Below are 20,811 nucleotides of genomic sequence, written 5' to 3'. Positions count from 1 at the left end.
ACCAGAAAATTTCTTACGATTCCCAAAACCTAGTAAAAACAGTACTATAGTGAAATGTTATTACAATTGAAAGGAAATGTGTTCCATTTTAAATATATTTTATTTATAATTTATAATTTATTCCTGTGATGGCAAAGATACTTTCAGCAGCCATTTCTCCATTCTTCAGGGTTACACGATCCTTCGGAAATCATTCTAATAAGCTGATTTTTCTTATTAATGTCAAAAACATTTTTAGTTGACTAAACTGCTTTAGGTTTCTTTGACTAAAAAATGTGGAATTTGGAGATCTAACAGTACTGGGTGTTCACATAGTACATCTCTTATAAGATCAAGGAAAATGAATTGTTTGCATTAAATAGCCCTGTTTTAGGTTTTTTTAGGTTAAACTTTTGAATGTTAAAAAGGATACATTTGAGTTAAGAGACAGTCATGTTTATATTCTTCCTTGTTTACAATGATTTGAAATGCGTATCGAACATCACCCTGGCAAGCATTATGCTCAACTAACCTTCAAATATGCTGAAATACTCCACATTGCTGTAGAAGGAAAGAGTGGCTCATGAGAGGAAACTGTGGCTCTCTGGATATGCATGACTTTCTAGTTTTGTTCTGCCAGCTCTCCCCTGCAGTATTTGTCCATTGATGTCTTCAGCATGGGAGAGAATTATTAAGGATCACACACTGATTTGAAGCCATTGTAACCGCTTGAATCATACTTTCTTCCTTGTTAAATGGTGTCTTACCCTTCCAATGATTTTTCCATTTTCTTCACTTTCCTATTTTTGACTTTTTCTGCAGAGACAGAACAAACCCTATCACTCCTGCCAAAGAACAAGTTCCAAGTGTTTCATTAAATTTTGGCTGCAGGTTTCCATCAAAGGAAGACGAGCCGTGCCTGATGAATGCACAGAACAGGGGGTGCAAAAGAGGTTTCTGCACAATCTCTTTAATCACAGTGAAGCGTACTCTCTCGCGCATGCACATACACACGCTCGTCTGTCATTTGAAAACCCTCCTGATATTATTATGCTCGTTGAGACCAGATCACTTACTCATAATACATGTCTGCTGTGTCTCAGGCACAGATTGCTCTAACTTAAAATTTTGCACATTTGTATTCAGCTGATCACTCAACAGTTTCACAGGGAATCTGATGTGTCTCCATAGCGATTCAGATGCTATTACTCATTCAACAGTAGTGAATACCACAATGCTGTGCAGCTGTATAATGCAGAGGTCTGTCTCACTGTGTGGTTACTAGGGAGGAGTGCTTGGAAGTGACAACAATGACTGCAACTTTTTCAGCAACATAATTGGTTACGATGGCAGTACTTTGTGGTCAGATCGGCTGTTGTTATATCTGGTTGTGACTATAAAAACAGATTGACTTTACTTGAAGACTGCTTGACAGACCAATAGCATGTTCCAAGTTTGTCCTCCACGTGCTGCCAAAACAGCACCGACCCACCGAGGCATGGACTCTACAAGAGCCCTGAAGGTGGTATCTGTGGTATCTGGTACCAAGACTTTTGCAGCAGATACTTCAAGTCCTGTAGGTTGTGAGGTGGAGCCGCCGTGGATCGGACTTGTTGGTACCACCCTACAGATGCTCAATTGGATTGAGATCTGGGGAATTTGGAGGCCAGGGCAATACCTCGAACTAAAGGTCTGCATTCTCCCGACATCCTTTGACAACAGCGTTTCTGCGCTTGAACTTGTAGTGAACAAAACTTTCTGCAGTGGTGGCATTCAGTTCCCTGCCCTGAGCAACCTGGCAAGATCGAGTGCATCATCAGAGAAAACATTCAGCCTTTGTGGTCAGATTTTGGAGGAGAGACGTTCGGTACAGGAACTGTTGTCAGACATTCTGTTCTTGCATGGGTGTTAAAAAAAATATTTAATTTTGCATTATAGCTAGCCAACAGTTTGTTTGTTCATATTTTTGGCTTATAATTTTGAGTGACAGATGTCTTATTTAATTTAGCCTATTTTTCTATGTGACTTTTTTTTACTGCATTAACAGTATCATGATAAGACAAATAACAAATACAGTTCTTATATTTTATATTTGTTATCCGCAATCATTCTCTCAATCTTTCTTTAGGGGAAATTTAAAGGGTCATGAAACCCCCCTGATTTAGCCTGGTCATTCACACATCTGAGCTGGAATATCTCTGTAAAAATGGGCGTGTAAAGCTCTGGAAAAGTGGGAGTGTAGGAGCCCACCAATGAAGAGAATAGTGAAAGAATATTTAAAAGGGCTAATAATACTTTCATTACTTTTACAAGCACTACAGTCTCATGATAAACAACACAGTTTAACAGAGAAAGAATAAAGACATAGTTTAATTTTGTCCATTCTCTAAGTCTTTTGTTCATCAGAATAATCGTGTCATATGTGTGCATACACCGTGCTGGTTCATGTTTGGTGCAGGAGGATGTGTGAAATACGTCTATAAAAACTATAAACACCGATACTTTATGCTCTATAATCCACGTGGCTAGTGTTGTTAAACTCATCGCGGAGCTCTGCGCTTAAACCGATCATATGCATGCATATCATAACAATCGGATTTTTCATGTGTTCGTATTCAAACTTCAGTTCTGACCGCATCGCGGGCAAAATACAAACAACACTCGTGCTTGCTGTGCTGGGGGAAACATAGCTTACATACGGCTCGAGGTGAATGAACAGCACTTTTGCGACATTTGAATTATCCGCTGTAATGCGTTCTTATGCAAACATATTTTCCATTTGTGCTGGTAGATTACAGCAAAACAAACCACATGCACCCAAACTTCTGCTCTGGTCGCGTCGTAGGGAAACACATTTTTGTTGTAGCACTGAGAAAACAAACACAACTATACGACCCATGTCTCTGAATGACAACAGAGACAGAGACGAGAGAAGTGATACTTCCTCATAATACCACAGTTATAATCTTATGCATACTACAGCGCAGTGATTGGATTGAATGTTCTTTTTCTCATGAATAAATGTAGCAACTGTTGATGTCAGCATGATCGACCAGCCCATACCTGGAGCCAACCAGCACTCCGGATCTTGGCGGTAGTACACGATGACGTCAGATTTTGTGACGTTGCTCCGACTTTGCTTTTTCAAACCGGAAGACAGAAATCGCTCTGAAAAATGCAAAAATAACTAATTTCAAATTCTAAATAAAATTAATGAGTACATTTAGTGTTTTCAATGATGTGCAGTCTATACATATCTGTTCACAGCTCAAAAAATGTGTTCTGGGGTTTCATGACCCTTTAAATGTGAGATTCTGGAAACGAGATCTAAATTTAGAGGGATCAGTCAGGTCGGGAAGAAAATCATTCTAAGCAGATAGTGGGTGAACACAGACTGAATTTTAAGCGGGGGCGAATGGGTGCCGAATAGAACCTAGCGGGAGCTGGGTGAAAAAAAAAACAGTCCCCTGCAGACCTCTACCTTGAACTCTTCATCATTTTCCTCAAACAATTCCTGAACAATGTGGCAATGTGAACAGTATGGCAGGGTGCATTATCCTGCTAAAAGAAGCAACTTCCACCAGGGAACGCCATTGTCGTGTTTAGGTAGGTGGCACGTGTCAAATTTACATCCTCATGAATGGCCGTATCCAGGGTTCCCCAGCAGAATGGTGCACACGTACACAGCCATCCACATGATGTAAAAGAAAATGGGACTCATCAGACCAAGCTACCTTCTTCCACTGCAGGTCCAGTTCAACATTTGTGTGCCCATTGTAGGTGCTTTTGACGGTGGACAGGGGTCATCATAGGCACTCTGATTGATTGGCAGCTGCACAGCATACGCTGCAGAGTGTACTGTGTTATGACACATTCATCCCATCATTAAAATTTTGTGTGACATGTGCCACTGTAGATCTTCTGTTAGCTTGGACCAGACAGGGTAGCCTTCGTTGCCCTCTTGCATCGATGAGCCTTGGGCGCCCAACACCCTGTCGCCGGTTTGTCCCTCCTCAAACCACTGGTGGTAAATTCTCACCACTGCTGACCGGGAACAACTCACAAGCCTTGCTGTTTCAGAGATTCACTGACCCTGTCACTCAGATCTTTATTCCCACCTGTTTCTCCTGCATCCAACATGTTGATTACGAGAACTAAACAATGTTGCAGCAATGCTTAGGTAGGCGTTACATGTCAAAGTAACATCCACATGGATAGCAGGACCCAAGGTTTTCCAGCAGAACATTGCCCAAAGTATAACACAATTCCTCCACCGGCTTGCCTTCTTCCCATAGTGCATCCTGGTGCCATGTGTTCCCCAGGTAAGCGACGCACACGCACCCGGCCATCCACGTGATGTAAAAGAAAATGTGATTCATCAGACCAGGCCACCTTCTTCCATTGCTTCGTGGTCCAGTTCTGATGCTCATGTGCCCAGTGTTGGCACTTTCGGCGGTGGACAGGGGTCAACATGGGCACCCTGACTGGTCTACGGCTATGCAGCCCCATACGCAACAAACTGTGATGCACTGTGTATTCTGACACCTTTCTATCAGAACCAGCATTAACTTCTTGAGCAATTTGAGCTACAGTAGCTCGTCTGTTGGATCGGACCACACGGGACAGCCTTCGCTCCCCACATCAATGCATCAATGAGCCTTGGCCGCCCATGACCCTGTCGCCGGTTCACCACTGTTCCTTCCTTGGACCACTTTTGATAGATACTGACCACTGCAGACTGGGAACACCCCACAAGAGCTGCAGTTTTTGGAGATGCTCTGACCCAGTCGTCTAGCCATCACAATTTATCACTTGTCAAACTCGCTCAAATTCTTACGCCCCCACACCGGTCCTGAAATTTTTGTTTTTTGAACTTTTGTTTGAAATGTTAGCATCTTATTAGTGTTTGTTGAAACACTGTGAATTAGCTTTTAAATGCTGTATTTATAAGATGCCTATACCCATCATTCCACCCTGAGCATTCTGCTGAATTTAACTGTCAGACTTAACAAAATGTGCATCTCTAGTGGCTACCCTGAAGTCATTTACCTTTCTGCTGTATGAAATTATAAGATGAAAAAGTCTGACTCATCAATTTTAACAATCCACAGACAGAAAAGCCCATGTTACAGCATGACTCTAAAATCAGATGATCGTGTTCATGCCCCTGTCTAGATTGCATCTGGTGGTTTTGAACTATGATGTGGCCGAATGCTTTTTTTCCTTGTTATATATCTGACCCTTTCGATGGCACTGGTGTGACCTGCAAAACGCAATCAAACCTGCCTAGCATCCGTTTTTTTGCTGTGGGCATCTGAATGATATGAAGTCTGTAGGGATAAGACAGGCCAGAGGCCAGTCAGTGAATATGACTTTTTTTGTATTGTGGTGTTGTAACACTATCAGGGAGGGAATGAAAAGAATGTTGGGGAGGGATAAAAATAGAGTGCTTTGGCAATCCGCGGATTTCTTTTCTGGGGAGAGAAATAGGATATTAGCATCTACTGCTGCATGCATTACTGAGCTAGAGATGTGCGTAGGCTCACATGCCACCTCCTTTTCTCTTTATTTCCTTCTGTCTCACTATCTCTCTCGTTCTACACACACTCTGACTCACAGCCGATCTCAGCCCACACTTCATATCTCAGTACATGGGTCGCCTGGCAGATACACTGTGTATTATTGCACAACCCGTGGATTGAAACCAAGCCAGCATTCCTACAAAAATGACATACCCCAAAGTTGCTGTATTTTTACTTTTTTTTTTTTTTTTTGGTAGTCTTTTGCAGACTTGACTTGTTCTTTATTTACTCACCTTCTAAAGGTGAGTATACAATCTAAACTTGTATGCTGTTTTTCTTCTACGCAACATAAAAGGAGTCATCGCTCTTTTGCATGTAAGGGTCAAATCATAATGACTATGTCTGCTCCTAAAAGGAGAAAAAAATAAAATGCAAACAATTTTTATATGTATATGATATTCGAGAGCTGCATCGACATACATCACTCGAACGTATTGTATGAATTCAACAGATTTGGAATAGAGCGAGTTATATGGAGTACATTAATGGTTCTTTTTGTTTGAGTATGTACATTATTCCATATTTCTCATTTTGTATACCACAAAAAAAAATGGGTTTGCATAATGGTTGGTAGCGGCAAGAGGGTGAGTAAATTTTCATTTTTACAATAACTTTCCTAAATTAGACTTTTTTTGCACATCGAAGGTTTACAACACATGATTAATCCCACCTCTCACTGAATGTACCACAGCATTCATACAGCAGTGTTATTCTGATGCCCTCTTGGTAAATTCAACACTATGTCCTTGCTTTGATCTATTCTTATTTACAGCTTAAAATGCATTACTCTTGAATTAGTCTTGTTGGTTGACATGAGTATGTGACACTGTAATGAACCAAGGCCCCAGCTGAGGCGAGGAGATAGGAGACGACAGAATACAGCACATATCTCTCCATGCAAATGATGCTTTCATGCAACATTTATTGAGATACAGGTGCTGAGCCACAAGATCACACCCTGCCTCTTGCTCAGCTGAGCAGGCACAAACCTTTTGTGTTTACACAGCAGCATGCTTTTAAATAGTTGTACAGCAAGAACAGGACGGGCCGGCGATAACACCCCTCACCTGAGGGCAGACGGGTATGAATGATGAGAGAGCGTACAGCAAGTCACTAAGCAGTCAGAACAGCTACATGAGTGATGCCGTGATGATGAGGGACATAAGAAGAGACATGAGTTTTGTTTCAGTATGTTTTGATTGCCATCACTTGTCATTTCAAAGGCTCTCATTACATCTACTGACATATAGGCTCCATCTGAAAGTTTAAAAATGCTGCCTTCGGAGGATGCGTTTCAAGGTACAGTAGGAAGGCATCAAGGCATGTCTGAATTCAATGCTAGCTTCACTTCTTGTCTCCTAAGATACCTTCATGTCTCCTAAGATACCTAAGATGTCTTTGATATCCCACAATCCTGTGCGTCTCATTCTGTGACAGTTGAACTAAAAAATAAAGATGGCGTCTCAAGATTGCAGTTGGTGGTCAATATGTGTGTAAATGTATGTTTTTGACCAACGTTTTCTACTTTTGATGCCATTTCTAGTGAGAAATTACTAGTGTAGTAATTAAATATTCACTTAGCTATCACCAAAGCTCACTCTGTTTTGTTGTAAATTATTAAACCTTTATTCTGCCTCAGAAGTCTGAGTGGTGTGATGTGACAGAAGACAATAGAACCCATTATAACCAGTGATACTGTCTACACTGGATGCGGCTCTGCTAGACACAACAAATCCAAGACAGTAAACTGATGGTCCGTAATATTTCTGACATACAGTACTCCAAGCACTTTTACAAATTTACAGATTTGCGCAAAACTTTTGCGATATTTTCTAAATGTTGATAAAACATTATTGAAATGGGGGCTTTTCCATTTAACCAATGTTATGCAACTAAAATGTAATTTTTCATCTTGTCATTCAAAAAATCATGGTGATGGATGTTGGTAGGTTTCCATATTTTGCAGCCACTGTGCTAGCCATTATTTTTAATCGAAAGAGACATAGGTGTGTTAGCCAAGCATTAATGGCAAGAAAAGCCCCTTATACTTTGGCCATCTATGAGGTGTTTCTTGGAGGTTATAGTATGCAATTTCGCAGAGGAACTGTGGATTCAGAATTTCCGGATGAACTGATTTTTTTTGTTATGCAATGCAATAGGGCCTCTTGAAGAAAGGTCTACAAATAAACGCATAGCCATAGAATGATCATGTGACTTTTACTGATGCCAGGTGACCTGTAAATGCAGGGGGAAAAAAGTCTCTGGTCACCAATGTAACCATGGTTCCCTGATAAGGGTAACGAGACACTGCATCCTAGGACGCTAATGGGGAATGCCTCTGGCATGCCGGTGTCTGAAACACTTGTCAAAACACGACAATGATATTGGCTGGCGACAGCCCATGACGTCACTAAGGACTGCTACCAAGGAGGCTAAGAGAAGCCCCACACTTGATACTGCCATCCAGGCGGAGCCCTTGGGGCAGGGGCTTCAACAGGAAGACCCTCTAAGCAAGAGGAAACCCAACAATGCCACCTTGAGGACAGTTAACCAGAGGGGCTCCAAAACAGAGCCTACCACCAAATCTACAAGCCCTCATGGTGCCCACAGAGTGGAAGCTTCAGCATAACGATCCTCTATAGCAAGGGGAAACCTAACTACACTCTATGCTAAGAGACCACCTCACCAAGGAGGCTCACAGAGAGCCATACTACCTAAACCAGTTATCTAAAGTGGAGCTCGGGGAGAAGAGGTCTCAGCACTCTCTAAATCGAGAGGAAACCTAACTACGCTTCCCTAGGTGTGGCTAGACCAGGAAGGCTCATAGCTACCCCAGCTGAGCTCAAAGAATGGAGGACTCAGCAAAAATGACTCTCTAAAGCGATAGGAGACCTAGCTACATTCTACGCTAAGGACTGCTTACCAAGGAGGCCCAAAGAAGCTTAACACTCGATACAGCTATCCAAGCGGAGCTCTGGGGTGGAAACTTCTGCAGAAAAACTCTCTACCACCATGAAAACAGTAAACCAGGGAGGCTCCAAAAGGGAGCCAACCACCCAGTCTACTGCCCTCACAGAGCAGAGTCTTCAGCATAACGACCCTCTATAGCAAGAGGAAACCTAACTACGCTCTATGCTAAAAAGACCACCTCACCAAGGGGGCTCAGAAAGAGCCACACAACTCTGATGGGTTATCTAGTGCAGAGCTCTGAGGAGCTGAGGTTTCAACATGACAACTCTAAATGAAGAGAGAACCTAGCAACGATCCCCCCAAAAAAGCGTGGTTGCACCAAGGAGGCTCAAAGAGAGCCATACAACCTGGTGTAACCACAGCAGCTAGGCTCTAATAACAGAGGTCTGAGAATAACATTTCTAAATGAGAAAGCTAGCAACCTAAAACACCAAGACTGCTTACCAAAGAGGCTCAAAAGAGGGCCTAACAATTCGATACTGCTATCGAGGCAGAGCCCTAGGGAGCGGAGGCCTCAGCAGACGACTCTTTAAAACAAGAGGAGACCTAACAACGCTTTACTGGAATAACTCCAAGGAGTTATTCCAGTGAATACACAAAGGAGGCCCTGCCCAGGCTGAGCTCTGAAAGAGGGAGGCCTCACAAAAAGAACACTAAAAAATGAGAGGAGCCTCAACCAGCTCTGAGGAGCCTCAAGAGAGCCAATGACTCAACAGCTCCAACCTGGACGGAGTGAAAAGCGGAGGCCCCACCAAACCACTCTAAATGAGAGGTGGCCTGACTATGCAAAATTATAACACCCGAAACCCAACAACACACCCACAATCAGTATCCTGAGCTGAACCGCTAAGAGGGCAGGAATATAGCGTCCTAGGACACAGTGCAATTTATAGGAGTTTTTGCAAAATTGGCGCATTTTCAATTGGGTGAATTTTCAATTCTTAATTTCAGTTTGCTCAATTTGAATGGTAATGGAAATGCAGCTATTGTTAAATATACAGCTAATCGCTGTATGTGATGTTTGATGTCACAGAAAATTCAAATGATGCAAAGGGAATCACACTGTAATGTCTAACAGTATACACTGGTCTGCCACATTAATGGTTGCTTCTCTATGCATCAGTACAATTTGCAGCTGGTGGTTCAGCTTTTTTGGCAAAATCTCTGAGGAATCTCATGTGCAGAACAAAAGCTTTTCATTTTCTGAAGTGTTTCTTGCTTCCCTTTTTCATTCCCTCTTTTCATTTCTTCCCTCGCTACACAGGTTTTTTGCACTTCTGTCTGTGTTAGATTTAGATTGTATCCCATTCCAACCATTCAGTAAACGGCTTCCCTCTGCATTTGGCCTTATCTTCTCTGCTGCATGATTGTATCTCTGCTCCTATATTGCAATGCATTGCAAAAAGTATGTGCGGCTGTACATGTGTGGTTGCAAGTACATCCTTTTGTCATTTTTCTCATTGTGTGACAAGGTAATTTCAATAGAAAATGGTTCCTGTTATCAATGCGAATGTGGTGAAATGAAATTCTGAGAAGAATAAAATAGAAGTTATGACTTCATACTTCATAAATCGATGGCAGCAACGGATTGATCAGTTATCCTGTACAACCTCAGACACTCAAAGGGACTGTGCAAGTAATGCATCGCAGGAAATGTGAGTAACAGAAAGTCTATATACCAAACAATGACATTCAGTAAAGAAATGACTATGCTGAAGTCATTCAGGATTGACCTTGATGCAACAATGTCAGCATCTGCCTTTCACAAGGGTGTTACATTAAAGCCATGTGAAATGATAGCTTTACACTTAATATACATTAGAATAGCTGAAAGCTGTGGTTTCTAAAGAATCCGCTGCCCGGGCAAGTGAATATCTGCAAGAAATAGTTATTTGTAAGAAGGAATTTACCTAATAGTTTTCTTCCCACTGCAGTGAGTCTTAAGAAGAGCTTTATCCTGCTGTATATATGGCTACTATGAATCATGTATGTTAAGTGAGCATACTGTATGTAGGACACCAGTGCAAAAGGTGTAGGACTTTGGCATCCATCATTGAGAAAGCTAGACCTGAGAAATGGCACTGAGGCCATGTAGTTTACACTGTAAAGTTTTAGGAGTGACAACTGCATTTAAATGCTGGAGTGAGTCTTGTACATTATCGTTCCATGCGTGTACAGAACACGATTCACTCCCGAAACTGCAATGTTTGACACCGTGGTAACCATAACGATGTTCTGGCATCTCACATGTTTAGTATCTGCTATTCTGACCAAAAAATATATTAGTGACAAAAGACTTATGTTCAGCAATTTGCATGCAAAAATCTACACAAATGTAAAGCGCAGTTGACGGAGGCAACATGGTTTGCTTATGCTCGGAACGGCTTTTTCACAGAGCGCGCTCTTGTGGTGTTGCCATGTCTACTTAATATAAGTGTTTTTGGGCTTGTTGTTTAAGCTTGGCTCATAAAGGAATTGAGATAACAGACTTATTAATGTGTGCAGGTGCGGGTCGTGATATTTTGGTTTTATTTTCAGCTTAAAGCATTTGGATTTATTTTGGTTTATTGTAGGCTTGTTCTTCGCGTTTTTTCTAGCAAGATCTGGCAACACGAATGAGTAAAGACTCATACAGCTTTCCCTGTGATTTCTTGCACAGTATAACTGTAAACGACCATATCAATTCCAGCGAGAGTCCCCATCCTTTCGCAGTACATGCAAAATGGATTCACAGGGCAGAAAACAGCATCTTCTTGACATGTCAACAACACGAACCAAATTCTTCCAGGCCTCAGCTACAACTACAGTGTTTCGCGTACAGTGTACTCGCGGTCAGCCAATAAGGACCATAGGCTGGCATTATGCAAATTTGTTATATTGTTACGTAGATATGTAACAGGAAGTGAGACTGGAATCACTGACGACTAATTTCAGCCGTTCAGAATTTTTTTTTTCTTTTAGGAGACAATAACTTTATTAGGGCTGTCACTAACAACTTTTTTTTTTTTTTTTTTTTAATTAATCGAGTATTCGCTCAATTATTTTGGCAATTATTCGAGTAATCAGACAATTTTTTTGTGTTAAAAAATATAGACCCAAGTGAACAATAGCCTTTACAGACATCCCACCTCTCCCAGAAGTTCCAGGAGTCTCCCACATATTGATAGTAGCTCCCAAATTATGTACAATATGATAATTGGATTTTGTGGAGATCCTTGCCTTTTTTTTTTTTGTCTGTCTCAACTACATCACTTTCGGCGCACAAATGCTATTAAATAAACAAACCCGTGTTAGGCGGCTTAAACAAATGAATATAATAGTATTTTTTTTTAATTTTATATAATATGGTGAAGTGGGGGGGGGGGGGATGCCATCTCCCTGAAATTAGTTTTTGCATGGTGGGATATCTGCCTTTAAAATGACTTTAAATACATACAGTACATACAGTGGTGTGAATAAGTGTTTGCCCCCTTCCTGATTTTTTATTTTTTTTTGCATGTTTGTCACACTTTAATGTTTTAGATCATCAAACAAATTGAAATATTAATCAAAGATAACACAACATGCAGTTTTTAAATGAAGGTTTTTATTACGAAGGGAAAACGAAATCCAAGCCCACATGGCCCTGTGTGAAAAAGTGCTTGCCCCCTAAACCTAATAACTGGTTTGGCCACCCTTAGCAGCAACAACTGCAATCAAGCATTTGCGATAACTTGCAATGAGTCTGTTACAGTGCTGTGGAGGAATTTTGGCCCACTCATTTTTGCAGAATTGCTGTAATTCAGCCACATTAGAGGGTTTTCGAGCATGAACCGCCTTTTTAAGGTCATGCCACAGCATCTCAATAGGATTGAGGTCAGGACTTTGACTAGGCCACTCCAGAGTCTTCATTTTGTTTTTCTTAAGCCATTCAGAGGTGGACTTGCTGGTGTGTTTTGGATCATTGTCCTGCTGCAGAACCCTAGTTCGCTTCAGCTTGAGGTCACGAACAGATGGCCAGACATTGTCCTTCAGGATTTTTTGGTAGACAGCAGAATTCATGGTTCCATTTATCACAGCAAGTCTTCCAGGTCCTGAAGCAGCAAAACAGCCCCAGACCATCACACTACCACCACCATATTTTACTGTTGGTATGATGTTCTTTTTCTGAAATGCTGTGTTACTTTTATGCCAGACATAATGGGACACACACCTTCCAAAAAGTAAATCCAAAGAGTATTTTCCCAAAAGTCTTGGGGATCATCAAGATGTTTTCTGGCAAAACTGAGACGAGCCTTTATGTTCTTTTTGCTCAGCAGAGGTTTTCGTCTTGGAACTCTGCACTTTTTCACTCAGGGCCATGTGGGTTTGGATTTTGTTTTCCTTCATGATAAAAACTTTCATTTAAAAACTGCATGTTGTTTACTTGTGTTATTTTTGAATAATATTTAAATTTGTTTGATGATCTGAAACAAAGTGTGACAAACATGCAAAAAAAAAGAAGGGAGGGGGGTGGGCAGGAAGGGGGCAAACACTTTTTCACACCACTGTATAATAAAAAGCAGCAATAATAGTTTAAATAAAAAAATTAAAAGTAAGTAAGTTTTATTGAACAACATTTAAAATGCACAATATAAAATAAATATATATAAACAACATATGTACATTATGTATTATAAGAAATGCCTGAAGAGGCCGTTAACGGCCTGGTGATTGTTGTTGTTGCACTTTAAGGCAAATCCTTGTTTAATATTGTCCAAACAACATTTAATTCAAATGTCCATTTAATCTTCAATATTTGGCCACTTCTGCATGATTGCAATGCAACAGCCACTGTAATTTCTTGAACAAGTGATGTGAGGGTTTAAACTTTTATTTTGAAATTGTGATGAACAACAATTTGCATATTTAGGTTTGAACTTTTATTTTGAAATTGCGATGAACAACAATTTGCATAGAAACATATTTATGTATTCTCCTGTGTTGGCGTAGATTTACAAATGTCAAATGTAAATGATAACAGTGAAACTATGAATCACAAAGCGTTCCCAAATGTGCGTTATTTGAAACCCAAACAAACAGCATATGCAGAGAATGAGCTTGTATGGAGCAGCATTTACTGTGAACGGAGCCACTCTGAGGTACTGAAACACGTAGGCTGTGTCTGAAAACTGGAAAATGCTGCCTTCGGAGGACACATGTCAAGGTAGGAAGGCAGCAAGGCACGTCCAAATCCAATGTTAGCCTCACTCCTGTTTAGTGAGATACCTTCCTCTGATTGATTTTTCAAGGCAGCATAGATGTGTCCTTTGCACTTTTATATTTAAATGCACTTTTATATTAAAGTGCATTTAAATTAGAGTTGAGTTTTCAAAGGGAGTTATTAACTATGAAGAACGTTCTAAATCTGAAGTTCCATTTCAGTTCCTATGCTGCCTTAGAAGTTCAAAAGTTTTTGGAACAGAGCTATTGCACTAGTCTAGTCTCATACACAATTAATGATAGTTCGAAATAATAGGCAAAAGAATAAAAATATATATAATGGCTCCTTACAAAGAACTTTCTCACTTGTCAACACTTTCCCAGATCAGGAAGAGCGTACTTCAAACCTGTGAACAATGCAAAAGGTCAAATTGAGTTTCTTTGAGTCAAACCCATTTATCCTTTAATTAGATTCAGATAAATAAATTGTTTGTGTGTTTTTCATCACAATTAGCCTTTGAGCTGGAGTCTCTCTCTCATAGTGCATCCTGCTTTGTGTATGTTCACCAGTTATTATAAATATTTAGCTTTGGCCCTATTTGCTCATGTCTTTCAGATTGATGATCATGGGCCAAGGCTAATTACCAGTATGCTGTTGCTTTAAGACTGCATTCATAAATCTTAGTTATTTATAAAGATTGTTAATAATAGGAATGACTATAGTTCACCTTGATAAATTCATCAAGCTTGTTAATGACTCTGGTTTAAAACTTAACGAATTAGCTTGTTTGTGCATGGTGAACTCACATTGACCAACAATTCTTGGTCATATTAAGCTATTAACTTATTTATTTATGTATGTATTTATTTATTTATATAAATATTGTATATTAAAGGTGCCCAAGAATGCTTTTTCACAAGATGTAATATAAGTCTAAGGTGTCTCCTGAATGTGTCTGTGAAGTTTCAGCTCAAAATACCCCATAGATTTTTTTTAATACATTTTTTTAACTGCCTATTTTGGGGCATCATTAACTATGCACTGATTTACACTCGGCGCCGTCCCCTTAAATCACGTGCTCCCTGCCACACGAGCTGTCGACTATATTACAGCGCATTTACAAAGTTCACACAGCTAATATAACCCTCAAATGGATCTTTACAAGATGTTCGTCATGCATGCTGTATGCATGCTTCGAATTATGTGAGTAAAGTATTTATTTGGATGTTAAAGTTTTATTCTGAGTGAATTTGAGGCTGTCCTCCATGGCTAACGGCTAATGCTACACTGTTGGAGAGATTTATAAAGAATTAAGTTGTGTTTATGCATTATACAGACTGCAAGTGTTTAAAAAATGAAAATAGCGACGGCTCTTGTCTCCGTGAATACAGTAAGAAACGATGGTAACTTTAACCACATTTAACAGTACATTAGCAACATGCTAACGAAACATTTAGAAAGACAATTTACAAATATCAGTAAAAATATCATGATATCATGGATTATGTCAGTTATTATTGCTCCATCTGCCATTTTTCGCTGTTGTTCTTGCTTACCTAGTCTGATGATTCGGCTGTGTGCAGCTCCAGACGTTAACTGGCTACCCTTGTGTAATCCCTTTCATAATGTTGGGAACATGGGCTGGCATTATGCAAATATTGGGGCGTAAACCCCGACTGTTACGTAACAGTCGGTGTTATGTTGAGATTCGCCTGTTCTTCGGAGGTCGTTTAAACAAATGAGATTTATATAAGAAGGAGGAAACAATGGGGTTTGAGACTCACTGTATGTCTTTTCCATGTACTGAACTCTTGTTATTTAACTATGCCAAGGTAAATTAAATTTTTCAATCTAGGGCACCTTTAAATAAAAAGTTGCAAATCCAGATATGACAATGTGGGACATTGTCATATCTGGATTTGCAACTTATATGTAACCATGCACAAACAAGCTAATTCTTTATATTTAATTTATCTCTATGATTGTATATGCATCTACATGTATGCAGATTTGTCTTAGACTTACTTGTTTCTCAGTGTCTCAATACTAACGGTGAACTTCAAACACCAAGACATATGGCTATGCTGATATGGTTAAATTTCAAACTAGTCTCATATTTACTTTGGAAGGATGAGTTGTCCCAGGGATTACCTGCATGGCTTTGTGGGGCGTATAGAGGATGCTGGGAAAGAATGATGGAACATTTGTGCAAGCCACAGGTATCTTGCTCTCTGTTTTGACAGTGAAGAAACTCCAGTCTCACTGTGTGTTCTTGCTGCAGATGCATTAATGTTGACACTCCAAATTGTCCCTAGCGACATCAGGCAAGGCTGTGATTGACAGTTCATCATGGGCCGGTGCCAGCTGTATATAATCCAGCAGATATTGTACAGTGCATCCATAGTGGCAGAGACCCAATACTCGATTTTGCTACAATCTAATGGAAGGATGATGTCTGGAATGAAATTGGGGGTTGATGCCAGTTTGAATCAGCCAACTTTGAAAATCATTGAGAAAAGTTGTACACTTCCAGTCAGAAATTCTCTATTGATAAGCTTACAGGTGCATTTGTGCCCCAAAACACTCTGTTCCCACCATTTTTAGCAAATATTCACCGTCAAAAGTCTTGAAAAATGTATCACTGGGTGATGATATTCTGTTTAGTCACACTTGACCTTAACAAACCCTTCAGTGGATGCTTCTAACACTTGAGGGAATAATTTATGGCATGCATAAATGCAGATAGAGCTTATACTCATTTGGCTTTCAATTGTTGCTGTTATGAGTCATTTCTAATGTGTGAAACCAGTCTGTAGTTTGAAACGCTTCAGAGAAGATAGTATACAGTAGATGTTCTGTTGCATGTGTTAGAAAAATAAAGTGTGCTTGCTGGAAGTGTAAATATATTCAGTAGTGACGCAGGCTTATTACGTTTCTGAAAACATGAGCAATGCTGGAGGTTTCTTTTTTGTCTTTCAAATGTTGAGCAACATCTGCTCTCAACACTGAACCAATTAGACAATGAGCTCACAAGAATGCTAAAAGCAAGAAGGTCTGTGAAAGATGAAATTATGAATTTATTTCATATACAATCATTCATATACAAATTATGAATTTGTATATGAATGTCTTAAAATTAGTTGGGGTTTTTTTTGTTGTTGTTTTTTAGGCAACTTTGCCATTTTGAATTTGCAACTCATTCAAACTTAATTCTGAGTGAAACCGAATATATATATATACACACACACACACACACACACATATACACACACCCTGGCAGAATTTATAATTTCTTGGCCATTTTTCAGAGAATATGAATGATAACACAAAAACTTTTCTTTCACTCATGGTTAGTGTTTGGTTGAAGCCATTTATTATCAATCAACTGTGTTTACTCTTTTTAAATCATAATGACAACAGAAACTACCCAAATGACCGTTTACATACCCCAGTTCTTAATACCGTGTATTGCCCCCTTTAACATCAGTGACAGCTTGAAGTCTTTTGTGGTAGTTGTGGATGAGGCTCTTTATCTTCTCAGATGGTAAAGCTGCCCATTCTTCTAGGCAAAAAGCCTCCAGTTCCTGTAAATTCTTGGGCTGTCTTTCATGTACTGCACGTTTGAGATCTCCCCAAAGTGGCTTGATGATATTGAGGTCAGGAGACTGAGATGGCCACTCCAGAACCTTCACTTTATTCTGCTGTAGCCAATGACAGGTCGACTTGGCCTTGTGTTTTGGATTATTGTCATGTTGGAATGTCCAAGTACGTCCCAGGCGCAGCTTCCGGGCTGATCAGTGCAAATTTTCCTCCAGTATTTTTTTATATAATCATCTTGCCATCAATTTTGACCAAATTTCCTGTGCCCTTCCTGTGTAGCTCACACATCCCCAAAACATCAGCAATCCACCTCTGCGTTTCACAGCAGGAATGGTACCTTTCATCATAGGCCTTGTTGACTCCTCTCCAAATGTAGCGTTTATGGTTGTGGCCAAAAAGTTCAATTTTGGTCTCATCACTCCAAATGACTTTGTGCCAGAAGGTTTGAGGCTTGTCTCTGTGCTGTTTGCCGTATTGTAAGCGTGATACTTTGTGGCATTTGCGTAGTAATGGCTTTCTTCTGGCGACTCGACCATGCAGCCCATCTTTCTTCAAGTGCCTCCTTATTGTGCATCTTGAAACAGCCACACCACATGTTTTCAGAGAGTCCTGTATTTCACCAGAAGTTATTTGTAGGTTTTTCTTTGCATCTCGAACAATTTTCCTTGCAGTTGTGGCTGAAATTTTAGTTGGTCTACCTGACCGTGGTTTGGTTTCAACAGAACCCCTCATTTTCCACTTCTTAATTAGAGTTTTAACACTGCTAATTGGCATTCTCAATTCTTTCGATATCTTTTTATATACCTTTGCTGTTTTATATAGTTCAACTACCTTTTCCCACAGATCCTTTGACAATTATTTTGCTTTCCCCATGACTCGGAATCCAGAAACATCAGTGCAGCACTGGATGAAAGATGCAAGGGTTTGTCAGGAGTCCAGAAACTCATTGACCTTCTATACACACATACTAATTACAAGCAAACATATCACAGGTGAGGATGGTTACCTTTAATAGCCATTCAATCCCTTTTGTGTCAACTTGTGTGCATGTTATCAGGCCAAAATAAACCAGGGTATGTAAACCTTTGATCAGGGTCATTTGGGTAGTTTCTGTTGTCATTATGATTTAAACAGAGTAAACACAGTTGATTGATAATAAATGGCTTCAGCCAAACATTAACCATGAGTGAAAGAAAAGTTTTTGTGTTATCATTCATATTCTCTGAAAAATGGCCAAGAAATCATGTGTGTGTGTGTGTGTGTGTGTGTGTGTGTGTGTGTGTGTGTGTGTGTGTGTGTGTGTGTGTGTGTGTGTATATATATATATATATATATATATATATATATATATATATATATATATATATATATATATATATATATATATAGCATCAAGTCAGTTAAACTCCTGTGAGTCAGTTAAGTAGCAGAGGAGGTTGTTAATCAGTTTCCTCTGCTTTGGTGTTAATGAAATTAACAACAGGTGCACTAGATGGGCAACAATGAGACGACCCCCAAAACAGGAATGGTTTTACAGGTGGAGGCCACTGACATTTTTTTCCCTACTCATCTTTTCTGACTGTTTTTCACTAATTTTGCATTTGGCTAGGGTCAGTGTTACTACTGGTGGCATGAGGCGATACCTGGACCCTACAGAGGTTGCACAGGCAGTCCAACTCCTCCAGGGTGGCACATCAATATGTCCTTAATCCATCAGCAGGACCGGTATCTACTCCTTTGTGCAAGGAGGAAAAGGATGAGCACTGCCAGAGCCAGCAGGCCACTGGTGTGAATTTCTCTGACTAAACAATCAGAAACAGACTTCATGAGGATGGCCTGAGGGCCTGACATCCTCTAGTGGGCCCTGTGCCCCGGCACCGTGGAGCTCGATTGGCATTTGCCATTGAACACCAGAATTGGCATGTCCACCACTGGCGCCCATGAGAGCGGGTTCACCCAGAGCACATGTGACAGATGTGAAAGGGTCTGGAGAAGCCAAGGAGAACGTTATGCTGCCTGTAACATCATTCAGCATGACCTTTTTGGTGGTGGGTCAGTGATAGTCCGGGGAGGCATATTCATGGAGGGACGCACAGACCTCTACAGGCTGTACAATGGCACCGTGGTATCGGGATGAAACCCTTGGACCCACTGTCAGACCCTACGCTGGTGCAGTGGGTCCTGGGTTCCTCCTGGTGCACGACAATGCCCGGCCTCATGTGGCGAGAGTATGCAGGCAGTTTCTGAAGGATGCCCCCACACTCGCCTGACCTAAATCCAATAGAACACCTCTGGGACATTATGTTTCGGTCCATCCAGCGCCACCAGGTTGCACCTCAGACTGTCCAGGAGCTCAGTGAAATACCCCAGGACACCATCAGTCGTCTCATTATGAACGTGCCCCTACGTTGTCAGGCATGCATACAAGCACATGGGGGCCATACAAACTACTGAGTACTATTTTTAGTTGCTGGAATGAAATTTCAGCAAAATTGACTAGCCTGCTGCATTATTTTTTCACTTTGGTTTTCGGAGTGTCTTTGAATTCAGTTTTCTGTAGGTTGATAATTTTCATTTACATCAAACGATGTAGCATCCTTTCATTCCTAACACATTACCCAGTCCATATCAGTATAGAAATCCAGCATGATATTTTTCCCCATTGAGATCTGATGTGTTTTCAAAGTGTTCCTTTAATTTTTTTGAGCAATGTGTATTAAAATAGAAAACAGCTATTCTAAATGGTACAAATATTTCACAATATTACTGTTTTTACTGTATTTTTGACCAAATATATGGTGACTTGGTGAGTATAAGGTGAGTATTAAAAAAAAAAATTAAATCTTTCTTACCTCAAACTTCTGAACGTTACATTATCCAATAGCCAAAAATTCTTTCAGAGGATAAAGCAAGTTATTAAATTTTGATTTTAAGGTTACAGTATAAAGATTTTTTTCTTCAAAATATCATGCACAGATTAATCTTTCACAGACTTAGGAATGTGTATTAAAGTAAAAAGGTCCATTTTGATTTCTTGCTGACTTAAAAGCATTATTTTCAGGCACAAAGGGTCTTGCTGAGCAGAGGATGAGCTTACAGCGACAGCGTGCTGACAAAAAGCTGAATATTCACGTCTCCCAGGACCTTTTCCCCAACAAGAGCCCTGAGCTGATTACACTCCCTCCTCCCCTTCATCCCCGTAATGAACACGAGGAAAGAGGCCCCTGAACTTCACCTCTTCCGTCTCCCTCCCATCTTAACGAGATCCTCTCCACACTTCCACCATGAGACCTCAGCCTAATCTATGGAGGCACTGAGGTATTATTAGAGCTGTAAGAGTCCTTGGAGGAGACGCTAGGAGCGCGAGACCTGGCAGATGAGATGGGCTATTGGGAGGTGCACGGTTCCATTAAGATGGCATTCACCAAGGGCCTTTGTTATCATTGATCCTAACGCTTTCAGGGAGCAGTGAGACTTACTGATCCATGACCATCTCAT

The 20,811-nt window shown here is 40.4% G+C and overlaps 1 protein-coding gene across 1 annotated transcript in view; it reads left to right on the top strand.

Moving 5' to 3' along the window:
- The window catches only part of eys (eyes shut homolog), a gene marked incomplete at its 5' end in the record, with an annotated part of 227,664 nt that overhangs the window by 43,536 nt on the left and 163,317 nt on the right, over positions 1 to 20,811 (top strand). The gene's annotated exons all lie outside the window — the stretch shown is intronic.

The sequence above is a fragment of the Megalobrama amblycephala genome, linkage group LG10, assembly GCF_018812025.1.
Source record: "Megalobrama amblycephala isolate DHTTF-2021 linkage group LG10, ASM1881202v1, whole genome shotgun sequence".
Classification (NCBI taxonomy): Eukaryota; Metazoa; Chordata; class Actinopteri; order Cypriniformes; family Xenocyprididae; genus Megalobrama; species Megalobrama amblycephala.
Note: the sequence above shows the minus strand (reverse complement) of the source record. Positions and strands in the feature narration are given on the sequence as shown.